The sequence below is a fragment of the Cheilinus undulatus genome, linkage group 21 (genome assembly GCF_018320785.1).
Source record: "Cheilinus undulatus linkage group 21, ASM1832078v1, whole genome shotgun sequence".
In the NCBI taxonomy this organism is placed as follows: domain Eukaryota; kingdom Metazoa; phylum Chordata; class Actinopteri; order Labriformes; family Labridae; genus Cheilinus; species Cheilinus undulatus.
This window is the reverse complement of record NC_054885.1, coordinates 36,529,895-36,537,154: the sequence shown is the minus strand read 5'-3', so window position 1 is coordinate 36,537,154 and position 7,260 is coordinate 36,529,895.

The following is a 7,260-nucleotide window of genomic DNA, read 5'->3' as shown; positions in this document are numbered from 1 at the left end:
GAATATCAACCTTACTGTAATAAAATGCAGCACTGATTGTGTAATATTTTGGTCGTCCTAAAGTGGTAAAATCTCAGCTGGATGAGTGAGTGAAGTGTTCTCTGTTGGGTGTTTTGGTGCAGAATTTTGCTTAATTTGGAGTCCAGCTATTGTCTGGAATATTGCATATTTCTGATGATAAATTCTGCTTTATAAACATGTAAATCCACATTTTAGCATAAGAAATTAAACAGAAATTTAAACAGAGAATAAAACATAAAACTTACAATTTCAAAGGTTTATTTTGAGGCCATGGCAGCTTTTAACAGTCAAATCCAAAAGTCAGTCCTGGTAGTCATAAACATTCTTTTGTCTTGTCTTTTTGCAGAATTTTGCACAATTTGAAGTATCTTACATTTCTGATCAAGCATGATTTATAGAAGATGAACAAAAAAGGAGGTGTAAAAAACACGATTGCTGCATGGATAGAACAGGAAAGACTGACATATATAAAAGATAGGGCTCTAAACCATAAATTTCACATGGGAGATAAATAGTGAAAATCATGTTCGGAAAATTTGGAGTAAAGTGTTCTCTTATTGCATTTTAGTCTGGTGTTTTGCTGCTGAATTTTGTTGCATTTGGACTCCAGCTATTGCACATTTCTGATCAAAAAAATTGTGCTTTACAAAACATATGAAATGCAGTTTTTAAAAGGAAAAATTGAACCAAAAATTAAACAGATAACTTAATGTAAAACCTACCTTTTTGTCATGGTGGTGACAGCTTTTAAAGTCAAATCCAGAGTCAATCCTGGAATAAACTGGCCCTCTCTGCTCAAAGAAAGGTCATTAAACTGCAGTAAAGTCTTCTCTATTCTGAGCTTTTTTTTTTTGAGTCTTGCTGATGAATTTTGCACAATTTAAACTGTCATGGTCAAGAGAAATTAAATGAAATAAATGCTTCATAAAAACACGTAAAATAGACTTTGATATATGGAAAAACAGGAGAGATAAACGGATGAAGGACATACATAAGACATTAAAATAGAGAAAATCAGAAGTTTATATTGTTATCTTGGGCCATGAAAGGTTTCTAATGTAAAGAATGTTTTTAAGGAATCCTAAAAACTCCTACCAAAAATGGACAGGTAGTTTGAGGTTAGAAAATGTGTTGTTAAGTGCTTTTTTGTGTGAATTTTTGCAAAGTTTTGCACTATTTGGAGTCCAGTTATTGCAAATTTCTGATCAAAAATAATTCTTTAAAAAAACACAAAGTTTGGAGAAGAGGAAATAAAACAAGCATTTGACCAGAGAATAATGTGAAAAACTGAAATTTTGTACAATTTTTGCAAGATTATGCACATGCAATTATTATTTTATATTTCTGATCAAGCATGCTAAGTAGAAGTTAAATAAAATATGTGCTTAAAAAAACTTACAACAACAATAAATTCACATGGGATATAAAGAATTAAAATCATGTTTGGATGTCCTTTTTGAGGCCTGATGTATGAAATAATTTGCAAATATCCTAAATGAGTCATAACACTGATGGGCAGGTTCTTTGAGTTTGTAAAATAAGGAGTAAAGTGCTTCCACCTGTGTTTGTGTCAGGGGTGTTTCTGCAGAATTGTGCACCATTTGGAGTCCAGTTGCTGAATGTTTCTCATCAAAAATTGTGCAACAAGAATTTGACCAAAGAATGAAATATAAAACTGAAAATTTCAGGTGTGTTTTGTGAAGCTATGATGAATTTTAAAGGTCAAATTTAGTCATTGCAAGGCCATTAACAGCAGTGAAGTGTTGTCTTTTCTTAGCTTTAGTTGAGAGCTCTGCTGCTGAATTTTGCACACTTTAGAGTCTGTTCATTGCCCTTTTTTCCCCTCTGACAGTCTTGAACAACAGCTCAATCATTATGAAACAGATGAGCATAAGAGTCATGAAAAATCAGTCCTACCATGAATTTTCCCTGAGGTGGTAGTTGTGTGACATGTGAAAACTATTAGAAACTCTTTAAAATGATCTACTGCTGTCAAAACAAAGCAGAAATGTCTGCTTTTTCTCTGTTGGGTTTTGACTCTTCAGCACCAAACTCTGAGCCTCTCTCTCTCTCTCTCTCGCCGTGCAGCGTGACTTCAGAGGTCGAGGGCGTGTGCAGGTCTCTGATGAGTCACTTTTGTTACATTTAAGCGTTATGGGGTGATGTCTTTGTGGTCAGGAGGGCAGAATGGAGCAGGCATCGCTGTCTGTGAGCTTCTGCTAATAACTGGTAATCTGTTGAATGAGCTGGAAGAGTGCGGCGGCCTCGGCGTGTCTGTTAAATGTCAGCCGTCTCATTAGTGCTGAAGGCCGCTGCTGCTCCTGTAGGGCGAGCAGTTTGTCGTCTCATGGCGTCAGCTTGAACGCCGGCTGCTGGGGGTCTCACGGGGTCTCACACGTCTGTGTAAATGTGATGTTCGGATTTCTTCTTGCTTTGTTTCTGCATGAGCTTCAGTGTTTGTTTGTCTCTCAGACATTTCTGTGTTTTTGTTGTATCTCTGTGCATGTATGTGTAATCACCTCTGTCTGCTCCGCCTCCTCTTCTCCTCCTCCTCCTCCTCCTCGCCCCCCGCTGGGTCGGTCTCCTGTGCCTGCTGTGCTGATAATCAGTGTGTGACGTCGGCTGGCTCAGTTCAGCAGGAACAGGGGACTGGTCTCATTTCCACACACTTACACAAACGCACACACTCACATAAAAACACATTAATGTTATAATGGCTGTAGCATGAGCAATCAGGATGTAAATGTGCATTTTTTTAAAAAAGTTTATAAAAAAAATCCCTCAATTCTCCATGTCTCTTAAATAACACATCCTGTAATGAAATACTTTTTACATCTGTTTGTACTTTAATTCAATTTACAGGCTGTTAAAATCTACCAAATTTATGAAACTGTGTCCATTTTTAATTTTTAAAAAAATCTGAAAATTCAATTAACTAATTGGACTCATCACTGCAAACATGCCTGTAAAATCATGTCTCTCAACTGGTGGGTCAGGGACCAAAAGTGGTTTGCAAAATCTTTTTTCTGTGTGTCCTTTGACAAAAATATGTCATAAAGTCTGTGACAGTGGCTTTTATTTTGAAGGGCATGTCTCCATCCCTTTGTTCCATCACATTTTTTTGCATCATTTTACATTAAAAAAATGTTTATGATGAAAAATGTAAGAAATTAGGGTCATTATTTATCATTGAAGCGGTTGTGGGTCCTGATGATAGACCAGTTGAGAATCACTGCTGTTTTAAATATTTTAATAAAAACCATTGCATTTATTGAATGTTTGTGTCCTTTTTGTGTTTTTATTTGATTATTTTGTTTAGAAAATGTAAAGCTAAATATACTGTTAATTCTCTGCTTGTTTTTTTAATAAAACATAAAAAAAACCTTGTGCATATTTTTTTTTTCACCAAATGTAAAAGTAAAATTTTTTGGCTGGTTGCAGCAACACTAACAATGAAAATAAATTCATTTAAAGCTGAACTATATTTGCCGTATGTGTTTTTTTGTTGTTGTTGTTGTTGTTTTCTTTGAATATGGAGTGAATCTCACATCATAAACACAATATTTAGGGTATTTGTTCCCAAACTGGGGTCCAGAACCCCTTGGGGGTGCCAAAGATCTCCAGGGGGTGTACAAAGTGTGCCTTTAAAGTAGTCCCAATAATATTTGGAGAAATTCTCTAAATACGTGTCACACCCTTACTGGATAGTTTCTCCAAAGGTGTTCTGCCAGGTACCGGCATTATTAGGGCTTTATCTGGAGAATATTATCAGGTATTGGAATGCATGAGGATAATTATATTCAGCGTCATCGCACACCAATTACAAATCAGTACAGACAAAGTTAAAACAGGTATTTAGTTTACTGTTCTCTACTTTTACTGCTCATCTGTGGTGCAACTGCAGGAAGGCAAAAACACTAACTTAGTAGGCCCTAATTACCTAGTAATGTTATAGTAATAAGTAATAAATTATCTAAATATAGTAATACATTATCCAATAATTTCTCAAGAATAAGGTGATAATTACGTTGTTATAGTTTGGCATTTTTTACTGAGTAATAACTCAAAAATATGGTAATATTAAAGAAGTATTTACCTATTGATAGTGTATTATTTTATCAAGTAACTCTTCATAATACTGTGTCAATTCTCTGGTCAGAAGGTGGTATTTTACCCCAACCCTAACCCTTACCCCCAAACTCTAAACCCTAACCCCCCAATCGTTACCCACGTTCCCATTACCCTAACCACCTAACCCCTTAACCCTTACCCCTAAACCCTAACACTTACCCCCTAACCCTTAACCCTAACCCCCCTAACCTCCTAACCCTTACCCCCCTACCCTAACCTTGCAAATCAGATGGATACGCCCATTTCCTTATTTTTCACTGGCGAATCCATCTTGCAAAGCTCCCATCTGAACTGTTTGGGCCCGGTTAGAAAGTGACAGGACCAATCAGCAACGAGGGGCAGTACTTTCAGGCGCAGCAGAGTCATGACGTAAACAAGCAGCAGCAAGAGCTGGTGCTGTTATGGAGGAAGAGATCAGCGTGGATGCTGCTAAAGCACCAGTTTTATCAGAACTTGATGACATTTCTTTGTTAAAAGAAGAACAAAGAACAGCAGTGAGTTGTTTTCTTTTCAAAAACAGCAAAAGTCGAGTACTTACATGTCTATAGTCACCATGTTTCGTGTTATTCCTCAGTAGCTGCGCACGCGCAGCTTGCTAGCGGCTTACGTCATGTGCTTTGTTGCTCTGATTGGCCCGTAGAGATGTGACAGACAGAACGTTCACCCAATCATACTCTGAGGATTTTCAAAGCCTCTGCCACTTCTCAAACATTTCCTATTGAAACACATCCATCTGGCATGTCAGGTTACCTTTACCCTTAACCCCTTATTATTACCGCCTAACCCAAACCTCCTTACCATTATCCCTAACCCCTACTCCTTACCGCCTAACCCCCTAACCCTTACCCATTAACCCTAACTCCCTAATCCTTACACCCTAAACTTAACCTTCTTATCCTTACTCTTTTACCCTTAACCCCCAACCTTTGTCCCCTTACCCTTACCGCCTAACCCTAACCATTAACCCCTTACCCTAACTGCTTAACCCTTACCCCCTTACCCTAACTCCCTAACACTTACCCCCTAACCTTTACCCCCTTACCCTCACCAGCAAACCCTTACTATTACCCCCTAACCCTAACTCCTTAACCCTTACCCCTTTACCCTTAACCCTGTACATTACCGCCTAACCCAAACCCCCTTACCATTATCCCTAACCCCAACTCCTTACCGCCTAACCCCCCTAACCCTTACCCATAAACCCTAACTCCCTAACCTTGACACCCTAAACTTAACCCTCTTATCCTAACTCCTTTACCCTTACCCCTAACCTTTAACCCCTTACCCTTACCGCCTAACCTTTACCATTACCCCTTACCCTAACTCCTTAACACTTACCCCATTACACTTACCCCCTAACTCCCTAACCCTTGGCCCTAAATCCTTGCTGAGTCATTTTTTAACACCTAAAATAGGCCTTTTGTATTCAACACTCAGTTTCTACTGCAGTAGTAATGACTATTATGATCTTACGATGAGGTCAGCAGGCTGACTGAGAGTTGCAGCTCTGTTCACTGTTGAGAACCACAAAGTCTGATATGCTTCTTCAATTGGGTCACAGAGAGCTGTACAGAGTTCACTGTTACCTTTGATGCTCTCTGCACAGTCCACACTTTGACTCCTGTTTGAACATCTTAAAGTCTTTGCTGACATGTTGGCCTGAAGAGAAAACAAAGAAAACAGGGATTAGAAATTAAAGAAAGCCTTAATGTACCATGTGCCAAGACAAAACTATAACACGCTCATACTGGATCAGTGCTGACTCATGCAGACACATAAAACAAGAATTGAAAGTAGTACACTCGCAGCTCTGAACCATTGAAGAAGGCAAACATTTTTCACTTCAGCATTAGAAAAAAATCACATAAATTGTGTCTGTATGCCTTCACTTTGTCTGTGTTTGAAATTGCATAACCTCATAGTATCTTACTGGACAGACATTTTCCTGGATATTTCCTTAGATCAGGTCACAGCTTATCAGAATAATAACAGCTTTTGACCTCTTATGTTCTGTTGATTTTCCACTCATTTGTACACCTGAAAGTCTTTCATGGAGTCATGACCTTAAAAGAAAACAAAGAAAAACCAAAATAAAGATATGAATAAATAAAGGCTTCATCTGTTAGAACATGAAGGATAAACATGAGTGGTGCTGACTCAGAGGCAGACACATAAAAGGGAAGTGAAAGCATTACACTCATGGCTCATATTCACTGATATAGATCAACATTTTCAGCAAACTACAGTCTGTTTATTACCGTAATCAAAGATTATTTTTAATCCTGTAGGCTGTTAAACACTGCCAGCTTCATTAAACAAACATTTATCAGCTGAAAAGACAAGAATATAATTATCTGATCACAGACGATCACACCAAAGTTTTATAAATGAAACTAAGATTGAACTGCTGTGTCCAACATGAATGTACAGCTAACGAGTAAAGCAGTTTTAGTTTTCAGTTTTAGCACTCGTCATACAGATCGGCCTGGCCACAGGATCAGCTGGGCCCTAAAACCCAGAGAGTGGGTCCTCCCCTGTGTGTTGAATCAGTAGCACTGGTGCTAGCAGCCTGGCTAACAGTTGAGTCGTTATGGAGCTGAAAAACATCCAGCTATTATTAGGTCTGATGTTGAAATTGTTTCTCCATGCCACTTTTTAGCCACTTTTCACCCATTTTTGCCAGGTATTACCTCCATGTTTTCGTCACTATTAACACCCTCTTGCCAGATATCGTCATTTTCACCCAGTGTTTACCACTTTCTACCACTTTTAACCCATTTTTGCCACTCTCAGCACCTTTGTTGCCAATTTAAAACTTTTTTTAGACTTATTGACACTTCTATTCATTTTTTTTACCACTTTCAACCTCTCATATTCCATTTTTTTGGATTTTGTTGACACTAAATCCTTGTTTTTTCCAATTCAGAACACTCACTTGACACTTATTGCCACTTTTATTCCATTGCCACTGCAGTTTTGCCACTTTTAACCACTTTTAGCCATATTTTTGCCACTTTTTACACCTAATTGCCACTTTGGTACAATTTTTTGAGACGTATTGCTAATTTTATTCATTTTTCACCACTTCCTACCACTTTTAACCCATTT